At 36.2% G+C, this 22838-nt stretch overlaps 1 long non-coding RNA gene across 1 annotated transcript; it reads right to left on the bottom strand.

Moving 5' to 3' along the window:
• Positions 1 to 11133: 11133 nt before the first annotated feature.
• On the bottom strand, positions 11134 to 21515 carry LOC114578871. The gene is made up of 2 exons (XR_003699794.1): positions 19936 to 21515; positions 11134 to 11934 (listed from the first exon to the last, which is right to left on the bottom strand). It is a non-coding gene; the product is annotated as an uncharacterized LOC114578871 (long non-coding RNA).
• Between the last annotated feature and the right edge of the window lie 1323 nt (positions 21516 to 22838).

The following is a 22838-nucleotide window of genomic DNA, read 5'->3' as shown; positions in this document are numbered from 1 at the left end:
CCTAATTCAATAATATTTAAACTTTAATCAAATTTTCTTTTCTGACCTTTCAATAAATATGAACTTTAGGCAACTTGAACTATCTACCTGACACAGGACCTATCCAAAGCCACACAAACCTACCACACACATAGATTTTCTATGATACCATTTCTAGCTCTAGGATACCGTTGTTTATTTTTTCTATTTCTATGATGTGATGTGATTGTGTGTGGCACATATGCTGATTGACTTGTTTTGCTTTACTGTGTTATTATTGTTATGATGTTTATTTTATTATCATACATTCTCTTTATGATGTAATGTGTGCATTAGACTACCCATGGGATAGGGACACTTTTGTACTAATCTAGTCTTATGCAGGTGATCACGCTCATGCAGTGCTAAAATAAAGGAGGTTATAATAATTAAGCTTTAAATACTAACATTATTTTTTGTAGATTCTCTAGAGATTGCTAAAACCCCCTTCCCTAAATTAAAAGAGCATGGCCAAGCCTGTTTACCATTTCTTAACAAAATATTAACTGTTTGAATCGTATATAAACTGCTTATGATTTTTATTAAGATAACCATACAGGAGTCTGGGTCTAAATTTTCTTTTTTCAAATGTAATATAATTTATTATAAATTTAGTTGTAAAAGTTTGTAAAAGTATAACATTTCAAATACTAGGTACCCAAAGGCAAAAAGAAAGGCCCCCCAGGCTTGAAGATGAAATGCTTGGCTTTTAATACTTGCATCATTTATTAGGATTAGAATCCATGATGTTATCGGTGGAGCTTGACCACAATTACTCTTTTGCAGACCCTAGGTTATACTTATATGGAACTTGCCATGGACTTTAGATTTTATTGTGTTTTTTATGGATTTATATTGATGTGTTTACTTTATGTGTGCATTAGAAATTTTCTACTTTCTTAGGTTTTTTTCTTGCATATGTTTGACTTAATTTATGCAAGGCACTTTTGGATAAAAAATAATTTTCTACTCATAATTAATATTCAAAATTTTAAGATGTAAATAACATAGAAACTTAACGACCTAGGGAATAGCTAGAATCATCTGGGGTCACATACATTTTATTACACCTCTCTCCCTTCTTCTAATAAAATACCTCCATGCCTGCAGGTAGAGTTTGGATAATATGGCCTATGAGGATGAAGTGCCGAACCTAGGGAGGCCTAGTCTTTTCTAAAAATTATTTTCTATAAACCTATTTTTAAAATATTAAAAATATATGATTTTGACCTTTAATTAGCATGCATTGCATTAAAAACTAATTTAATTAAAATTTAATTGCATTAGCTCTAGGATTATTTACCCTATATAAGTCCAGAGCAAATTAGGAAGCTCTCTAGATGTCGGCCCTACTTCCAAAATACTCAAACTACCTAGCCATCTTTCATAAAAAATAGATAGCATGGATTTTACATGATTAGGTGGCTAATTGACATCTCTTTTCCGGAAGGATATAAGGCCAGGTGCATTAGCTAGAACACGGGTGTTAGTGTTGGGTATAACACTAAACTCTCCTTAGATCTAGGATTTAAGGCTACTACTTTAGTTGTCTCGTAGTAAGCCTAAATAGTAGGTAAGTTTCTTGTTCTTTAGAGACTATAAATCTTGCTTATCTGCATCACACGGATAACGCCACTTCCATCTTTTCTCTCTGCATGCTCTGAGTGTATGATTTCCTCTCTTCTCAATGCCTTAGTCCCTCCAAATGTTAGTGTGAGTCGTACATGCTGACTAAGCCACTTGAGCCCTTTCTTTACTGTTGAGTAGGAATTTCCTAGTTTCCCTTTTGTGTGCCAATCTCCATTATCTGGGAAGAATAATATTGGATCCTTAATCAAGAGTCTTCTTGGGCCCTATGCTCAAGATGTAATTAACCACGGGGGCTTGCGCCTGTGGGAAACAGAACTCCATAAATAAACCCCACTCGAGCTAATATATCAGGTGGGGGAAACTCATTATTATGATCAGGTTGTATATATTACTACCCATTGGGGTGCATTGGCGAGAGCTAATATCGTCAATGGTTAGTTATATGTATGATCTAATCTACCCTTCCATTAGCCCTCTTTAAAATAGCGCCAAGGTTTACGATTATTTCTATCCCTCGAGGTGGTGCAGTTGTATACCCTCTACACTCTGTAGCCGGCAAATCCCTTTCAAAGGTATATAGGTTTCTAGCGACCACGGTGGGACTCGTTATTCCCTCAATATTTGGATTTTTTTTTTTTTTTTTGTACTCTATAATTGGTACTCTTTAGATTAGATTTATTCTACTCTTAGTTAGGATCCCTTTTTTAATTAGATTTCCCGCTTAACTAGGGTTTCACCTAGTTATGGTCCATTTCCTTCTAGCCTTTTAGGCCATTTTGTACCTTATCAAATTCTCTTCTTTTATCAATTCTAATTAATTCTTTAAATTATCTATTCTTTTGGCAGCATTGCCATAGCTTCACGTGCTTCTTCTATGACTTTCTACTTTGGTTTGGATGCGTAGGTGATTCTCCCTGAGTCTCTGCTGACTAGTCCACCTATTGGAGGGATTACTTCTAGTTCCTTCATGGACTAGAATTTCATCACTCTTGGCAGGCTGACTCGGATTGAGGCTACTGCATTCTCTCCTCCTCAGAGGAGAGGACGCAAAGCCATATGCCCTTTTGGATGACCAATAGCTCGACAGATAGCCCAAGCATGTGCTCGTCCTATTCCTCTTCCTGTACAGCTAGTGCACCCTATGGTTAGGTAGCTAATGCCTAAACCACTCCCAGTTCCTCCTACTCATACAGTTATTAGGAGACCTTTACCTAATGTACTTATTATACATGCTACTCTAGCCCCTCAGTGCCGGCAGCCAGTTGTTACTCCTCCTATTTTTCTGGCAGAGGCAACTCGAGTTTGGGTTCCACCTCCTTCTTCCTATAGGAAGAGGGGTGCCCAGACCGTGGATCCTTTACCCTCTACCCATTGGGATTCTATGTTCGCTCAGCTCTCTCTCCTCGAGACCACCGAGCAGACCCCAAAACTTCTTGTAGTTCCTATTCACCCTGTCCCCTAGGTAGTGGGTTCAGATGTTCCTTCCTCCTCCACCTTTTGCCTTGGGAGAATTGAAGGGCCCAGAGGAATATAAATAAAAGACTGAGATTGGCTGAATCTAAGGCAGATAGACATAGGATGGCATAGACAATAGCTCACCAAGAGCTTGTTTAAAGGAGAGTGGTCCTCGTACAGTGGGATCCACAACCAGTTTTAATTCTGCCTACCCCAACCATTATAGTAGTGCCTAAGATAGAAGCAGTCCAGGGGGATGATTCTCTCTATTGGCATATAGTGTTGACAAGGAGAACATTACTCACATTGTGGTAACCCCTCCTATTACCACTCATTTACCAGGAGCTAGTGTCCCCAGGGATGATGTTGCCCGAACTCTCTCTTAGAGGATTCAGAGTATCGTCTGCCTAGCATGAGGATGAGGGCCTATCAGTTGGGAGAGGTTACTCCACCAGATCTCTCAGGCATCCCTTCAGTTATAGAGGCAGACCTGGAGGTAGTGGTATTGATGGCAGAGAGGGCAACCACCTAGGCAGCTAATTAGTTCGTATCCTACACTCCGATCATAGACAGTTACACATGGTGTTAGATGATGCCCTCGTCATCATGGATTGAGGAAACATTTGGAGCCTATTAGAACCCAACTCTTTTTAGTAGTTGTGGCCCTCAGCATCTAGTTGTTCCCACTAGGGCCCGCCACAGTAGGTGGGTTTGGAGATGATAATAGGCGGGCACCCCTATCGAGGAAGGCATAGTTTCTCCTACTTGGTTTGAGGCAATTTTTATGGCTTGTAATACTGATTTTATAGCTTCCCTTGATGGTTTACCAGGTTTGCGCATATAGGCACTTCGCCAGACCTTCTCTGAGGATAACTTACTTGAGGCTGAGTCAGGCAAGGACTTACCAGTACACAAAGACTGTGTAGTTACCTATCGAGGTCACTCATACGAGCAAAGAGGTCCTGAGGATAATAAGGAGAAGGGAGAGATCGAGGTGGGTAGGTCTCCCATATCAGTTGATATAGAGGTTACCATTTTATACCTTCATACTCAGATGGCAGATATGGCCAAAGTTATGGCGATGATGACTGCACAGTTGACAATAATAGGGGTGATGCCTCAGATGATGGGTGTAGCCACTCTTACCACATCCAGGGATGAGCCCACAATACCACCACTAGTGCCAGGCCCACCTATAATAGCTACCACCACAATTTAGAGTTAGTCATCATAATTATCAGCAGGACAGATTCAAGACTTGATTACCTAGAAGGTTGAGCAGACAATTTTCTCCAGGAAGGTTGGAGAGGTTATTAGTAGAGGGAGACCCTATCTGGTTCAGTATGAGAGGGATCCCTACCCTCCTAGCTTTGTTCCCCCATATTTTAGAGTTTTTGATGGGTTTGGGAACCCGAGGTAGCACGTGGCTCAGTACCGAGCTGTGTGCTGCAACATAGGGGGGAATGATGCTCTGATGTTGAGACTCTTTGTTAGCAACCTAGTTGGGGTGCCCTTTCTTTGGTATGCCAACCTCTCCAACAACTTATTCCACACCTTTGTAGAGTTACAGAAGCTTTTTATTTAAAGGTTTTTCAGTGTAGAGCACCGTGTCATAGTTGGAGAGTTAGTTGTGACTAGACAACATCCTCAAGAGAGCCTCCATATTATATAGTAAAATATAGAAATTTTAGCATGTAGTGTGAGCCTCAGTTACAGGAGCACCATGTTATAGAGATCCTATTAAAGAACATCGACGATCCCATAGCACCCTACATGAAGGGTTTTAATATTAGAACCTTCCAGAAGTTATTGACAAAGGTTATTAGCTTGTAGGATAACATATCCGATGCAGTCTCTCCTAAGGTTGAGAGTTAACCTTCATGTAGACCTCAGCATCAGGAGTCTTCAGGGGCACCTCCTCTTAGTAATGGGGAGGTACACAGTACCTATGGGCCACTAAATAAGGGCAAGAGGCCCGTAGTCATGTCACTGCCTCCACGACCGCAGACTCAGCAGTCTAGACCCCCTTATAAGACCCGAGAGAGTTAGTTGTCTTTACATGAGAGACTTAATAATGGATATCCCTTTAAAAGAGAAAGTGTACAAAATATATTTAAATTTCTTGTTAAGAAAAATATCTTGAAGTTCCTATTTAATAAGAAGGCACATAAGGAAGGGAAAACGGAGCATCCATTATATTGCCCCTTTCACTGGCATATTGGACATGTTCTTGAAGATTATTTTGTGTTCAAGGATTAGGTGGAGAGCCTTATAGCTAGTGGAAATATCTATTTGTAGGATAATAATTTAGTGCAGCCTCAGGGCATGATTGCTCAGACAGTTCAGATGATCTCTAGTTCTAGCCATAGTGATAGTCAGGGCAGTAGTACTAGGTCACCCAGAGGTTCTGAGGGAGAGTGACAACAAAACTCTCGTGGAAGACTAAGAAGATGATTGACTGGGCAATTCATACAGAGGAAGTTGAGAGGAGGCCTCCCTAGGCCTAGTCGATAGTTGCCACTCCAGTTACTATGCCATCACCTTTTTCTCTTTCTTCTTTTTTGTAGTGCCTATTAAGCACATTTCTTCTGCTTCTTTTATATGTACCAAAAAGATGTATGAAAAATAAAATTTTGTTGTAACTTCAAAAGAGAAGGTAGGGTTCCTTCTAGCACTTATGTTGAAGGACTTTGTTCTTCTTTCGATTAATGATGAAATAATATAAGAAGGTAATTCTGGGTACTTTTGGTCTTCTTCTCCTGTTCTACCTCTACTTTTTCTAGTACTCATTATTTTCATATTTTACATACTACTTATAATGTAAATGATCCTATAAATGAAAACAAATCTAAGTATAAAGTTGAATCAGTTTTTACTATTCCAACGGATGGTTGTTACATGGATTTAGAAGATGAATATGAGAACCCACTCCATGCACTCTCCTTAGAGCCAGCACAAGCTACCACCCCAGAGTCAAGTAAATCTCCTACCAAGGATGACTCAATATAGTAAGTTCATTTGTATTCAGGGAAGGTCCTTCCACCTCGGATGGATAATAATACAAAAGAAAAAGATAAAAACATTGTTACCTAGTAGGATGATCTTGCCCCTTCCTCCCAAGAGAAATCTAAGGAGAAAGGGAAAGGCCCTCAACTAGAGGTCGATTATAATATGTTGGCTCATCTAAGGAAAACCTTTCTCTTCTTAGCATTTATAATACTTTAATGATGTCCCCCAACTTGCGAGAGCATTGGTGAAAGCCTTACTCGAACTAGAGTCCTATCAACCATTCTTTGCTTCCAATTTTGTTGGGGATACATGCCATTTTAGAGAGATGCCATGCATTATCTTTTCATATTGTGATATTCTTTTGGAGGCTTCTGACCATATCCATCCCCTGTATGTCATTGTTGAGGTCAATAGTTATGAGTTGAATAGGTTCCTCATCAACCATGAGGCTTCAATAAACATCCTTATGAAACTTTAAAGGGCCTCTTCCTAGGTCACTTGAAGCTTGCTTTCAATAAGATCATGTTGAAGGGCTTCAATGACCAAGGCCAGCATGCTCTAGGGTCTATTACCTTACCCCTGAAGTTTAAAAATATCCTAGTTGAGGCAAAGTTTTAATGTAATTGAGGCTGATACTTCATACAAGGCTCTTTGGAAGGCCTTGGATCCACGAGTATAGAATGGTGCCTACTACCTTGCACTAATGTATGAAGTATATAAGGAATGATGTTGAGTATTCCATTCCTGGAGATACCAAACCCTTTTTCGTGTAAGAGGTTTCTATTTACGATGATGTCTAGTATTATAATTTTTGAAAGACTCGTAGACCTCCACCTGCCCAATCACCAATGATATTCGCTAGTGTTGTATAGAGTCTTATATAGTCACCTGTACAGGGTCTTATATAATCGCCAGTATAGGGTACATCATAGGTTAGTATTGAGGAAGGTATTTCCACTGTACATTCTGATAGAGCTCCTTTTTTGTTTTTAGTGAGGCATGACATTCCCCCTAATAGAGGTAGGGGAGGATGATGTAGAGGTAGAGGTAGAGAGTCAACCCATGGACCACAAAACTATGACAGTTGGATTCCTCCTCCCTCACACCTTTACACTTATTCTTTGACTGTTGAGTCTGACTCCTCAGATGATGAGATGATCAATAACCTTCATCATTCAGTCTCCTCACCTACCCTAGGTTCTACCAATTATGATTCACTTCCTTCCTTTTGTAGATACCTGATACCTTAGAGTGGATTAGTTGTTGACAGTAGCTCAGACGAGGAAGAAGACTTTTGATGTCAGACTACTAGTGGACAACCTATTCCCCATCAGATATACGTGATAAGAGTTGGGAATTCCTATCAAAGACCTTATGACACTTCTTCCACAAGTGATAGTAGTTCACTACATACAAATTATCATCCTATACCTCCATTATACGAGACATTCGGTCCAATACGGTCTAAGGAGTGTGCCTCATTATCCTATAGTGTAGGTGTTCCGCTAGGTCCTACGAGTCAGGGCCGGAGGAGACCGCTATGGATATAGAGGTTATGAGTATCCCACATTACTTTTTTACTATTATAGAGGGCTATGTAGAGTGAGGTTTAGTTTCTTCAATTTGGTTCGATGAACAAGCTCTACAGTAAGCCCGAGTTTGGCAAACTTATCTCCCTCAAACCTTAGAAGGAGTGGGTTATATGATGCAGAGTTAGCCTACTCATGCCTTCCTTTATGTTGTCTCTCACTTTCATCTGTTTGTTTCTCTCTCCAATGAAGAAGACCCGGATAAATTACTATGCTTGAGTTCAGCATGCCATAGGAGGAACTTCCCTACCTCCTACAAATATTCCTCTGTATATGTACCCTCTGAAAGGAGCCCTCTTACTTTTTGGCACTATGTGTGGTCACGATGATTTGTCCTCTACCACACGATGTTCATTACAAAGAGTATAAGGTCATCCTTGACGGTGATACGCTAATACGCCGTAGGGATATTAGTGCTTATGTCTGTGTACACCGACCATATTGGTGTTAGCACATAAAATCTTTGATTTGTCCTCCCTTTATGAGGATTTTTTCTTACACCAGTTTTTCTTGGCACCCCTAAGTGTGGTCTGGAATAGCAAAATCAATGATACAAACTTTCTCTGAGATGCGATACTGGGTCCATAATCACCTATGCTAGTCTGGTGAGGCTATGTCGATCCACTATCTCTATGTTATTTCTTCCTCATATCAATTTTCTTTACAACTATGCTCCCCAGTTCGTTCATATGAGTTGAACGGAGTCTGGGATATTAAAATCATTCACATAAATTTCTTTGTGAAATGGGATATTGGATCCATACCAACCCACACTAGTTGGGAGTGGCAATGTTGATATACTTTCCATATAAATTTCATTCATATGTTTGATTTTATTATGATGGTGCTCCCCAATTTCATTTGTGTGATGGATGTGGCCTAGGTTGTATAAGCCAATATTTTGATTCTTTATAAAATTCCATCTAATTTCTCTTTCCTTAGTTTTGTTCATGTGGCGAACATGGCCTGGGTTATCAAAGCCAACCTTATATCCTTCTCTTTATGTTCTAGTTGTCGATTGTGAACATATAAAAAAAATATGTAATAAAAATAAAGAAGAGAGGAAGCTCTAGGTTGAGCAAAATCAATTTCCCTTATCACAGGTGGAACCCAACTTTACTCTCTAAGAGCCCAATTTCTCCATCTCTTCTCTTCTACTATTTTGATGTAACAAAAATGAAGCTCTAAGTTGAGTGAAACTGGTTTCCCTTGTCACAGGTGGAACCTGAATTTATTGTCAAAGAGCTCAAACTCCTCCTTCTTTCTGCCACTTTAAATGTTTTGATAATGTTGCATAAGGAATTTCTCTGATATTTGGATACCCATGGCCATGACATTTTGTCCTCTACCACGAGATAACTAGAAGTTGGTTTGGGAACTCTTAAACAAATTTTTCCCTAAAAGTTTTTTTGTAATTACCTTTACTTTTTCCCTCACATCCCTACACAGATCTGTGGCAAGTTGGTGTTGTGGTGACTTTCACCTTCCTCATCTGCTGCACCAAAGTGGTTGGGTAGGTGTTGGAACTTTCCTGGTTGAGAGAGCCCGATGGAGTCCTTGAGAGGCATTCCTCACAACTTTTTTCTATTCACATCATTACAGGAATATATGCTAGGTGATTGTGTTGAGTGATTCGTCTTTATCCTACTGTAGGCATATGTGCCGGGTAGGTACTCTACTGCACACACATACACCGGGCAGAGGTGACTGTTGATCTCATTTTGTATGAGGTCACCTTGCGCTACAATAATCCGAGCCTACAATCAATCTTGCAATCGACCTCTCTTCGACTCATTTTTGAATTTGATTCTCCTCGTCGTTGCATGTCGATTGTGAATTTGAGCCGACCAATTCGTAGTCAATTTAAAGCTCCATGGCTTTAATCGACTCAATTTAATGTCTCTCGAGTCAAATCAATTTCGATTATTACAAACTAACTTGGCCCATTTAAATTGAAATGTTGCATTATTAATTTAGTTTTGTATAATTCTACCCTTTTTCTCTCATTTAACTCTTAAAATCTCTTTGATTTTAGCATTTGATATTAACCATCCAATCATCTTTTGAAGGGATGATGGTCTCTTGATTTTTATAATAGCATTAGGGCGTTGGTTTTTAGGGAGGACTCTACGATCAATCAATTCTCAGAAGCAGCCGCCCCTTTGGAGATACCTCCTACCCATTTCGGAGCTGCTAGGGCCGGGCAAGCTCTCCTCGTGATTCCAGCTGCTACCTCCTTGTCTCAAGCCGTCCAAGCAAGAGGAAGAAGAAGAAGGTCTATGAATAGATCCGTCCATCGTTTTCCTTGTACAGCAGATTTCAACCAGCTTATTTAGCAAATTTTAGCTGTCCACCTCCAATGTCCTTGCCCTGCCGTGAAACCTTGAATTAAGCCGGTTATCTCACTGTTTTTGTGTGAAAATTTCTACAGATTTGGACAATTTCTCACTGTTTTTGTGAGGATTTTGTACAGACTTTTATCATATAAATATTCTTGAATCAATCAAGCTTTCTCACTGTTTTTTGTGTAAAAATCGCTACAGATTTTGGATAAATTCTCATTGCTTTTTGTATAAAAATTCCTATAGTTTTTGGATAGTTTCTCATTGATGTTTTATATAAAAATTCCTACAGATTGTGATTCATCCCTTTTTGTTTTTGTGAGGAATTGATGCAGATTTTTATAAATAATTACACCTTGTTTTATAGTGTTTTCTTTTTCACTGATTTTATGAGGGATCAATATAAGTTTTTATCAAGTAACTTCACCTTGTTTCATTCATGCGATTTGTAAGAAAATGAATACATTATTTGATGCTTTTATGTGCTTACTCATCTATATATTTTTCCTCTATTTTCTTCATGCCCATTCATGAAATTTGTGTCAATTAGATCAATATAACCTAACTGAGAACAAATAACACAACAATCTCTATATTCATCTAATTGACACAAATTTCATGAATGGGCATGAAGAAAATAGAGGAAAAATATATAGATGAGTAAGCACATAAAAGCATCAAATAATGTATTCATTTTCTTACAAATCGCATGAATGAAACAAGGAGAAGTTACTTGATAAAAACTTATATTGATCCCTCATAAAATCAGTGAAAAAGAAAACACTATAAAACAAGGTGTAATTATTTATAAAAATCTGCATCAATTCCTCACAAAAACAAAAAGGGATGAATCACAATCTGTAGGAATTTTTATATAAAACATCAATGAGAAACTATCCAAAAACTATAGGAATTTTTATACAAAAAGCAATGAGAATTTATCCAAAATCTGTAGCGATTTTTACACAAAAAACAGTGAGAAAGCTTGATTGATTCAAGAATATTTATATGATAAAAGTCTGTACAAAATCCTCACAAAAACAGTGAGAAATTGTCCAAATCTGTAGAAATTTTCACACAAAAATAGTGAGAAAACCGGCTTAATTCAAGAGTATTTAAATGATAAAATCTGTGCCAAATCCTCACAAAAACAGTGAGAAAACTTGATTGATTCAAGAATATTTATATGATAAAAGTCTGTACAAAATCCTCACAAAAACAGTGAGAAAACTTGTTTAATCCTATAGTAATTACATGATAAAAATATGTACATGCTATTTAACTTTCAAGAGAAATCAAGCAAACCTTCTTCCAAATTTAGAAGGATAGATCGTGGAAAGAAGGGAATATCCTGCTACATGTATGGCCGGCCAGCTGGTCCCTTCCTCTCCTTTGCTTGAACTTAGAGAAAATGAATAGAATGAGTTGCCTTAAGTTGCTGTGACCGTGACAAAGCAAACGTCAACTTCCTTCATGTCTTCTTCCAAAAGAAACGAACAGCAAGCAAGCCTTCTTTCTCTCTTCGTTAATGGACAGCAGCTCTGGATATTAGAAAGAGGAGCTGCTTAGTCTGTTTGTTGAAGAGGTTTCACGGCAGGGCAAGGACATTGGAGGTGGACAGCTGAAATTTGCTAAAGAAGCTGGTTGAAATCTGCTGTACAAGGAAAACGATGGACGGTTCTATTCATAGACCTTCTTCTTCTTCCTCTTGCTTGGACGGCTTGAGACAAGGAGGTAGCAGCTGGAATCACGAGGAGAGCTTGCCCGGCTCTAGCAGCTCCGAAATGGGTAGGAGGTATCTCCAAAGGGGTGGCTGCTTCTGAGAATTGATTGATCGTGGAATCCTCCCTAAAAACCAACGCCTAATGCTATTATAAAAATCAAGAGACCATCATCCCTTCAAAAGATGATCGGATGGTTAATATCAAATTCTGAAATCAAAGAGATTTTAAGAGTTAAATGAGAGAAAAAGGGTAGAGTTATACAAAACTAAATTAATAATGTAACATTTCAATTTAAATGGGCCAAGTTAGTTTGTAATAATCAAAATTGATTTGACTCGAGAGACATTAAATTGAGTCGATTAAAGCCATGGAGCTTTAAATTGACTACGAATTGGTCAGCTCAAATTCACAATCGACATGCAACGTCGAGGAGAATCTAATTCAAAAATGAGTCGAAGAGAGGTCGATTGCAAGATTGATTGTAGGCTCGGATGATTGTAGCGCAAGGTGACCTCATACAAAAATGAGGTCAACAAATGGACCCCCAACATGTGTGATGAACTAGAAGAGTAAGTCACATATGTTGGTGTTGACCAAAATGATCAAGATAGTCTAAATGAATTCAGATTTGATTTAGGTTTTGAATTTCAGATTTACAAGAGTTTAGATTTCATATTTTTTTTGCATGTTTTGTTGTTAAGTTTTGAAAGTTTGAATGATTGATAAGAATTTGATAATGAAGGGTGCTCTACAAAATTGTGACTAAAGGAATTTAGCACAATCAGCAAAGCAAATATATAGCATGAAGGAATTTGAAACATGAGTTTGATAAATGATTTGAATGGAAGAGTTTAATGGTTGAATTCAATGATTGAGTTGAATGGAAGTGTTGAATGATTGTTATCAATGATAAGACTCAAGTCTTCTTTCTAACTCAGAAGAATAGAATGACAACACATGGGGAGTCATGCCTATCCCAAAATGTTAGAGGGCGTCTTCTAAGAAAATGGGGCAACCTATGGAATGGATTGCATCTAATCTTAGAAGGTTTAAAATTTAAGTTTTACTAGGATGGTGCCACGAGGGGCATTCTCCAACTCTAGTGGATGATCGTAAGGAAAGGATGCCTAAGTGTGGGGACTCACACCCAACCTCAGAGGATCAGAAGATCATATGAAAAGGAAGCCTAAGTGTGGGGACTCACACCTAATCATAGAGGATCAGAGCAGGCGCAGGACCTAACCGATAGATCGATTATCGAAAAGGTTTGATTTTGAACCTTGACTGGAAGATCGATTTTCAGAAAAAGCCAAAATAGGAACAGGAGATCAATTCCCGAAAAATAGGCATCAGGACCAAACCGATAGATCGATTATCAGAAAGGTTGATTTTAAACTTTGACTGGAAGATCGATTTCCAGAAAAAGCTAAAATCGAAACGGGAGTCGATTCCCGAATAAGCAGGCATCAGGACCTGACCGATAAATCGATTATCAGAAAGGTTTGATTCTGAACCTTAACTGGAAGATTGATTTCCAGAAAAAGCCAGAATCAGAATGGGAGATCGATTCCCCAAAAGCAGGCATCAGGACCCAACCCATAGATCGATTATCGGAAAGGTTTGATTCTGAACCTTAATTGGAAGATCGAATTCCAAAAAAAGCCAGAATCAGAATGGGAGATCGATTCCAAAAAAGCAGGCATCAGGACCCAACCGATATATGGATTATCGGAAAGGTTTGATTCTGAACCTTAACTGGAAGATCGATTTCTAGAAAAAGCCAGAATCAGAATGGGAGATCGATTCCCAAAAAGCAGGCATCATGACCCAACCGATAGATCGATTATTGAAAAGGTTTGATTCTGAACTTTAACTAGAAGATCGATTTCCAGAAAAAGCCAGAATCAGGATGGGAGATCGATTCCCAAAAAGCAGGCATCAGGACCCAACCGATAGATCGATTATCGGAAAGGTTTGATTCTAAACCTTAACTGGAAGATCGATTTCCAGAAAAAGCCAAAATCGAAACGGGAGATCGATTCCCAAAAAGTAGGCATCAGGACCCAACCGATAAATCGATTATCGGAAAGGTTTGATTCTGAACCTTAACTGGAAGTCGATTTCCAGAAAAAGCCAAAATTGAAACAGGAGATCAATTCCCGAAAAGCAGGCATCAGGACCCAACCGATAGATCGATTATCGGAAAGGTTTGATTCTGAACTTTAACTGGAAGATTGATTTGCAGAAAAAGCCAGAATTAGGATGGGAGATCGATTCCCAAAAAGCAGGCATCAGAACCCAACCGATAGATTGATTATCAGAAAGGTTTGATTCTGAACCTAACTGGAAGATCGATTTCCAGAAAAAGCCAAAATCGAAACGGGAGATCGATTCCCGAATAAAAGGTGCAAGAGCTTGATTGAAAGATCGATTTTCAACCACGCAAATGCAAGACAACCTAACTGAGAGATCGATTCTCAGAAAGGCCAAACTGGACTCTGAATGGGAAATCGAATCCCAAACAAAGGATGGATACTTGAATGGGAAATTGATTCCCAACCAAGTGAATTTAGATTAGATATTCAAATAGGTAGAGTAGAGGTTAGAGTGGGGACTGTAAAGAAGCTTAATGGTTGAAGTAAATTTGAAGGAATCTTCTAAAACTTGTTGTGATTCAACTGATGCAGCAGAAGTAAGATTGGCTGACGTAGTTTCTATGACTCGGAGTAGTTGGTACACATTTCTTCTATCAGGGCAAGCATTTATCATATCAGAATCTCTGCTCTATTGGGAGAAATTTTTTTTTTTAAACGCAAAAGTGGTTTCAGTATAGCAGCAACAAAAGCTCATATATCTGAACCTGTCTTTGTATCTTTATCCAAACATGTCACCAAAGGAACCCCTATTAGCTGCCGGTGCAAAATGTGCTGAGACTCTAATACAAAGCTTTCAGCTTTGAAATGTACAACCTCCAGTTTCACTAATTTCTCATGATTTACTGGAAGCCTGGGAATCATGCTGATTATATCCACTAAATTGTTGAGCAAACTGGGCATGCTTTGTCTTGAATGCACGGGATGCAACTGATGTTCTTCCAGATGACCAAAGTTTTCTTAGCAAGTCTCCAAGTGAAAGTGCAAGCTCCCAGCCCATCTAGGATTTAATGTGAGTAGCATTTGCTTTCACGAAACGTGAGACTTCTTGTGTGACGTCTTCGTAGTAAGCATCAGCTATACGAGCCTCAAGCTTTAAGACCAACTGCAATGACCTTAGAAGCTCATCAGCCAGGCTCTCTTTCTATGGAAGTAGCAGCTGCCAAATTCTGAGTGTACCAAATACTGCCTTCTCTACAAGAGCACTAGGCATCACAGTAGACTGAACTATGTTGGCTATGTGGTCGTACACAGCCTGCCAGAGGAGAAAAATTCTCTCTATTATTCAATGTGATGACAGTGGGCAGCTCCAAGCAGAAAAATAGCCAGGTAGAGCCGGTCCAAGCTGGACCGGCATAACAGTATCCTCATCATCAGGTGAACATGTAATCTTCTAAGGCCTACTAGCTGCGCAGACAACAGCTCCAGCAAGATGTAACAGTGAATCAGCATGAAGGAATTTGTTCTCCGCGAATATGCTATCTAGGTAGTCGTCTGAAGGGTTTTCTGATAAGCAGCCAGTTTCTGCTCAGTTGGTTGTGTCCATTGCCAAGGATACATGCAGGAAACCCTGCTAAAGTCACAAGGAAAAAACTTTGGCTTTGAGTCTTCTGGTATGTTTCCTAAAGAATCTCCACCGTGCTGAAAGGAGGAAGTGGTGGCTGATTGCACACTGCCGTTAATACAGTTTACCATTTATAGGAAGTCTAAGAAGTGTCTTGCCATTACCATTTGCAATAATTTTTACACCTAAAGGATCAACAATGACTGCTGCATTTACCACCTTACCATTAGGAGTTCTCATCAACCTCATGGCAAACTTTATGTACTTGACAATCAATTGTGATTCCTCTTCAGCAAATCTGTTAAGCTCATAAGGAATTGTTGATAGATGGTAAGCTCATAAGGAATTGTTGATAGATGATATGATGTTGGCCAGAGCTTGCATTGTTCCTTCCTTTCTTCCTTCAACAATGCAGCATATTTTGCAACTTTTGTCTTGTATGGACTCAACTGATAGGTATTTGCAAGCTGAAAAACACCATTCAGCATTCCCGTACAAAGACTTTCATGTTCATTCTGATGGCATAAAATGATGGACAGTTCCACTTTTCCTTCCACCGATCTCTTATGTACCCTTTTCACATGGCGTAGATTCTCAAGTGAACAAATTTGATTCAGCTGCATTACAATAAGAGGTAATAGGGAGCAAAGCTACCATAGCTGCTGGCATGCCATTAGGAATAGTTTGGTCATCGGTAAATGATACTTGACTTGAGTCTGATAGCTATGACATTGCTCTACAAGATCAACAATAACTTCTTGCTTGACATTATCTGGACTTTGCATATCCAATGCATTAAGCATCTCTGATAGCACATCAGTTATGCCTCGAGCAATTTTGATCATGGTGTCAAGCACTCCGCTGCCCTGAACACTTGTGTCTCTGATCCCACCCCTGCTCCCTCCTGGACCTAGCATGACTCTGACTGTGTCCATGCTTTGATTCCAAGGATCTTGAAGGGGTTCTTTCAGGACTCCAAGTTTCTGAATCTCTGGATTTGCCAACAACCTCTACTCTTCCTGTTGATCGACCTTGAACTGTAGGATAAGAACACTCAAATGGGGGGAGTGGTTCCCAAATGATCAAAAGGATATGAACACTCAAATGGGAGGTGATTCCCAAATGAGCAAAAGGATATGAACACTCAAATGGGAGGTGATTCCCAAATGAGCAAAAAGATATGAATACTCGAATGGGAGGTGGTTCCCAAATGAGCAAACGGATACAAATTACTCAACAAAATCCAACATGAAAGGCTACCACAAAGGGAATTGCAAGATTTATTAAGGATGGAAATTAATCAAATGTTTGGGATCCACAAATTTTAGTGCATGAATTTTCAAAATCACAATGAGAACATTTACACAAACTCATTAAAATGAAATCATTTTGAAATGCTTATATATATATTAGAGAATGAAAATTTTGTTCCTTTTATTGAAAATTTTCCTCTTAAATCATTGGACCCGATCAAAAAGTGATAAAAAGGGACCAAATTCAAAATTATGGTGAGTAGTAAATTGACTCCATCTGAACCATATAAATTTAAAAATATATTTTATTTACCTAGATCAAGCTCCTTAGAAATTGAACTAGGATTTTCTCCCTCATATATACATTTTAATTAAAAGTCTAAATCAAGAACTTTTAAATTAGGAAAAGAAATTGGATCTTTCCAATTTTCTTGCATGAGATATATTCTTATATTTAATAGAACATCATTGCATAATGATGAATCTAAGATTAAAATTTTCATGATCAAGTATCAAAACATCAAAGGAGATGAGTTTCTGAGATTTAAAGAATTAAAAGGAAGAGAAGCCATTTACTTATTTCCCCTTTTTGGCACACTTTGTGCATTTTCATTTTACTTTTAGTGCACTTTGCGCACCTTTTGATTTTGGGCACATTTTGTGCCTCTTTTTTTTGTGGCACACTTTGCGCATCTTTTTTATTGGCTCGTTTTCCTAAAAATCTTTAAGAGAAGACATTCTCAGTTGTAAGATTTCCTTCCAAGCATAAGAGAGGAAACCTGACCCTCTTATACGAGGAAGAATAATCTACAAGGCAACTCAAACCCAAGGATAAGATTGAATAGCTTAATTAAGAAAATTATAAAATAGATTTATAAACATGCTAAGGATGCCTATGAGATATAAAATTGCAAGAAAATAGAAAATATTTTCATTTCTTAATCTAATTTTGTTTTGAAGTGAATTTTGATTTAAAATGTATAATCAACCCACGCAAGTGGTGGGAGGGAGAGGATAAAATCTTTTTATTATCAGAAATATGATAGATTTTTTTTAGATGGTTAGAGGAATCAAATACAACTCACTTCACATTTCAAAGAGAAAAGAGGTGAAATCTTCATTAAGAAAAACAAACTAACCATTCTCTAAAAAAAATAAATAAATATCCCAAAATTTTACCACATTTTAAGTTTTGAACTTTCCTCAAATTAGTCTTATTTTAATTTTGAAAATTTTGCATATGTAAAATTTATGGACCCCGTCATGAAAATTGATTTTAGATTTTATTTGGAAAGATTTAAAGTAGGACCCAGTCTGAAAGGACCATAGGGATTATTGAATTTAAAGTTTGAGATTGATTTCAAGGGTTTGAAAAAGAATCCAATTCTCATGATTGAACTGGAGGGGGAAAGATTGAAGCTTGATTTTGAGATTTAATTGCGCTGATTTCTTTGAAGGACCCTTGTCCTTGGGTTTTCAGATGAAGAAGAGAGAGTTTGAAATAATTTGGATTTAGATGTAAATAAAGAGCTCAAAAACATGATTTTTACACTAGTTTAACTTGGAGATTTACATTCTAAAGATTGAAATTTATATAAGCATGAAAGACTATATACATGCAACACATACAAAATTATATATATGTAAAATTATATGCATATAATACATGCAAAATTATATACATTCTACACCATACAAATGCAACATGTACCAAAACACATATGCAAGGCCATTTATGTGCAACACATACAAAGTATCCACATGCAAAACTATACACATACAACACATGCAGAAATATACACAAGAAAAACTATACCCATACAAAACACATGCAACACATGTACACATCCAACACTATACACATGCAACACATGCCGGAGTATACACAAGTAACACTATACGCATGCAAAAGTATACTCATGAAAAATAATATATATACAACACATGCAAAATTATATACATGCAACACCATATGCATACAACAATATACGCATACAAAACAATATACATCGAACACATGCAAAAGTATACACATGCAACACATGTACACATCCAACACTATACACATGCAACACATGTCGGAGTATACACAAGTAACACTATATGCATGCACAAGTATGCACATTCAACACATGCATAGTTGTATTCATATCATATCATCTCACATGCAAGACTATACATAGATATCGCATACATATGCAACATTACAAAACATGCAAAGTATGTAAAGCCATAAACATGCAAGACTATACACAGATAATGCATACATATGCAACATTACAAAACATGCAAAGTATGTAAAGCCATAAACATGCAAGACTATGCAAAAATTTGCATGCGTATACAAGACTTCAAAGCATACAAAGTATGTAAAGCTATAAACATGCAAGAAATGTGTATACAAAAATATAATTTAAATAAAAATACATATACATTGAAATCTGATAACCCAAGCATTTAATTAAATGTACATGTATTTTTTAGAATTTTTTAACCTTCACTAAAGATGGAGAGAGGAGTCTGTCCCCAGTGGAGTCGCCAGAAAAATCTGTGAGAAAAATATTTTTATTTTCTTTAAATATTTAAATTTAAAAAAATACTTTCTTTTCTCACGTGATTTGCTTTATTTATATTTAAATATATTTCTTTGAGACAAATCAGAATAGTTTAACATTATACCGCCCCAAAGGACAGATTAATGTTTTACTATCGATTTCAAATAAAGAAATCTATAATTTATTTCCCTTATCAGAAATAGTATAGGGAATGTATAAATCATCTAAGGGATGATGAATATTTTCTCCTATATCTCTAATTAGGAAAATAAATTATATATTTATCTCCATAATCAAATATAGAGGCTATTTGACCCGCCTATAAGAGCAAGTCAAATATCCACCTATCCTTTGATTAAAAGAGTAAATTTTAAATATATATAAAGCGACGTCTACATTCACAGATTTCCCCCCTACTATAGAAAGGAACTAATATAGAGTTTATTTTAATCTGGGATCTAGACTCCCTATAGGGGCAAGCCCCTATAGTTAATTACATCTCCTAGGAGAATACTCTCGATTAAAGTGAAGGTTAAAGAATTTTAAAAGATACATGTAAATTTAATAGAAATGCTTGGGTTATGAAAATTTTAATGTATAAGTTTTAGATTATAAATCTCCAAGTTGAATTTAGATTTTTGAATTTAAGAGTGATAGAAAAGATGTGGATAAGAAGAACTCACTACACCGGGGGCTATGACCCGGTGGTTCCGCCCGTAGCACCCCCACCGGAATGAATGGGGGTGACTGATGCTCGCACTTGTTTGTCCAAATAGCTCCAATGTACCTCGCAAATAATAGAAAAGGAGCAAATAGAAAGTGAGCGTAGAGACTATTCATAAAGAAATGCAAGTAAACAAGAATATGAAAAATAAACAATCTAACATTTATATTCATATAACATATGCATATCACTATAAAAATAATAATAATAAAAGAATTTTCTAACATGCAACACGAGGAATGACTATATAGACCATGTGAAAGATCTATTAACACATGATATGGAGACTCATTATCATAGAATATGAAAGATAACAAAACATAGAACACATGGGAGTTTAATGAAACACAGGAGAGCTCGCTAATATGGCACATATGTCTATACATAAAATAATATTAGAGTTTACCAATATAAAACATGGAGGAGGATTGTGCATAAAGTATGTGAGGGTTTACTAACATACACATGAAACATAGGAAATTTAAATGTGTTTACATGTAGCCATTATTATCAACCCAACGAAGATACATCTAAACTACATGCTAAATGAGGTAGATTATAAACAAAATTGAGTTTATGTATATTATATACATGTAAATGCCACCCTAACAACACATGATAAATCATAACTCTAACTTATACTTCAAGAAATTATTTGTTCCAAAATCATTTTTAGTGATATTTATCATTGATAACTCTAGGTACTCACATGGCATTTGAAATTTTAAGAGAAGAATGACATATACACAATTGAGGGAATACAATCATCTAATTACACATGAGCGCGAGAATAATGAATCATATATGATGCTCATAATTCATTGAAGCTAACAAATGAGATTTAATCGCAAAGTTTGTATGCATATGTATATAATGAATCTCATCCGATTACAAAATTTTCTCATTCATGCCTATATCATATTCCAACTTTGATACACCTTGAATTGTTTCTATACGTGCTTAGCGCTTGCAGTCAAAACATTAAATAGATGGAGTTTCCTAGACAGTTGTAAACCTATTCATTATATGATGTCAAACATACTTCTAATTAATCATGAATCATAAAATTTACATGGATACTTCACTAGGTTTCATTCATAAGATGCAATGTCACTCTCTGACGATAAATCACAACAAGACATAGAACAAGTGAAACTCATACATGAAGGTAATCAAGGCATCTTCACATAACTATACATGTATACATACATTGGGGCACAACTACACATCATAAATCTTCTACCTATTCACGATTCTCAAAATGCAAGCAAATCACATTTGTGATATTTTATTATCGTTGATATACACATGATATAGGAAAAATAACTATCCAACTACGATAAGTATGAAAATTATGAATTGCATATGGTGCTTGTAATTATTGAACTTAAAAAAAAAAAAAGTTTCATTGCAAATTCTACATATACAATTTCTTACAAAATTATTCACATGTGCATAAATTCCTTCCGATCATAAACCAAAATCTATCTAAATGAAATCTCATTATTTGATATGAGATTTTAATTACATACACACTTCCTTAAATTAAACCTTGAAAAGTTAAGAGCATGTTTCTATCTATTGAAATGAAAAAGTTCTTTCTTTTTTTTAAGAATGATAAAATTAGATCATGAAACAAACTGATCATATGAAAATAATTAAGTAGTAATAGTGAGTGCAAAAAGCAAATTCTCAAGATTAAAGATAATAGCAATTAATAAAAAAAAATAACTCAAATATAATAATCGTTTTTTATATTATAATATATATATTAATATATATATATAACTATATATATTAGGTATATCATAATATATATAATAATATAATAATATATAAGTAATATAATATAAATATAATATATATATATAATATATAATAATTGCTTTACACTAGAGAATATATCAAAGAATAACAAATTCTAGTGAATTTAATACACATGTTCAAATTAAAGAATTACCTAATTTATATAATTAATCATTGATCTTTGTTTAACATACACATTTTTCTCTAATCGCAACAATGTATTTTATAAAACAATAATCTCTTCTTGAATTACTAACATGATGATTATTCATGAAGATTTCTTAATCTCATATAATCACTCATTTATTTCATTATGCTAACAATGATTGTATAATCAAGCATTTTTATTAATAAATTGTCTCAAGACGAGAAAATAACACAACAATCTCTATATTCATCTAATTGACACAAATTCATGAATGGGCATGAAGAAAATAGAGGAAAAATATTATAGATGAGTAAGCACATAAGCATCAAATAATGTATTCATTTTTCTTACAAAATCGCATATGATATGAACAAGGAGAAGGTTACTTGATAAACATTATATTGATCCCTCATTAAAATTGTGAAAAAGAAACACTATAAAACAAGGTGTAATTATTTATAAAATATGCATCAATTCCTCACAAAAACAAAAGGGATGAATCACAATCTGCAGGATTTTATATAAAAACATCAATGAGAACTATCCAAAAAACTATGTAGGAATTTTTATACAAAAAGCAATGAGAATTTATCAAAATCTGTAGCGATTTTTACAAAAAAAATAGTTGAGAAATAACCGACTTAATCTAAGAGTATTTAAATGATAAATCTGTTGGCAAATCCCACAAAAACAATGAGAAACTTGATTTATTCAAGAATATTTATATGATAAAAGTCTGTACAAAATCCTACAAAAACAGATGAGAATTGTCCAAATCTGTAGAAATTTTCAACACAAAACAGTGAGATAACGGCTTAATAAGAAGTATTAAATGATAAAATCTGTGTCAAATCCTCACAAAAACAGCTGAGAAACTTGATTTTGTTCAAGAATATTTTTATGATAAA

The sequence above is a fragment of the Dendrobium catenatum genome, unplaced genomic scaffold (assembly GCF_001605985.2).
Source record: "Dendrobium catenatum unplaced genomic scaffold, ASM160598v2 original_scaffold_195682, whole genome shotgun sequence".
Classification (NCBI taxonomy): domain Eukaryota; kingdom Viridiplantae; phylum Streptophyta; class Magnoliopsida; order Asparagales; family Orchidaceae; genus Dendrobium; species Dendrobium catenatum.
The sequence above is the reverse complement of the archived record's forward strand: the minus strand, read 5'-3'. Positions and strand labels throughout refer to the sequence as shown.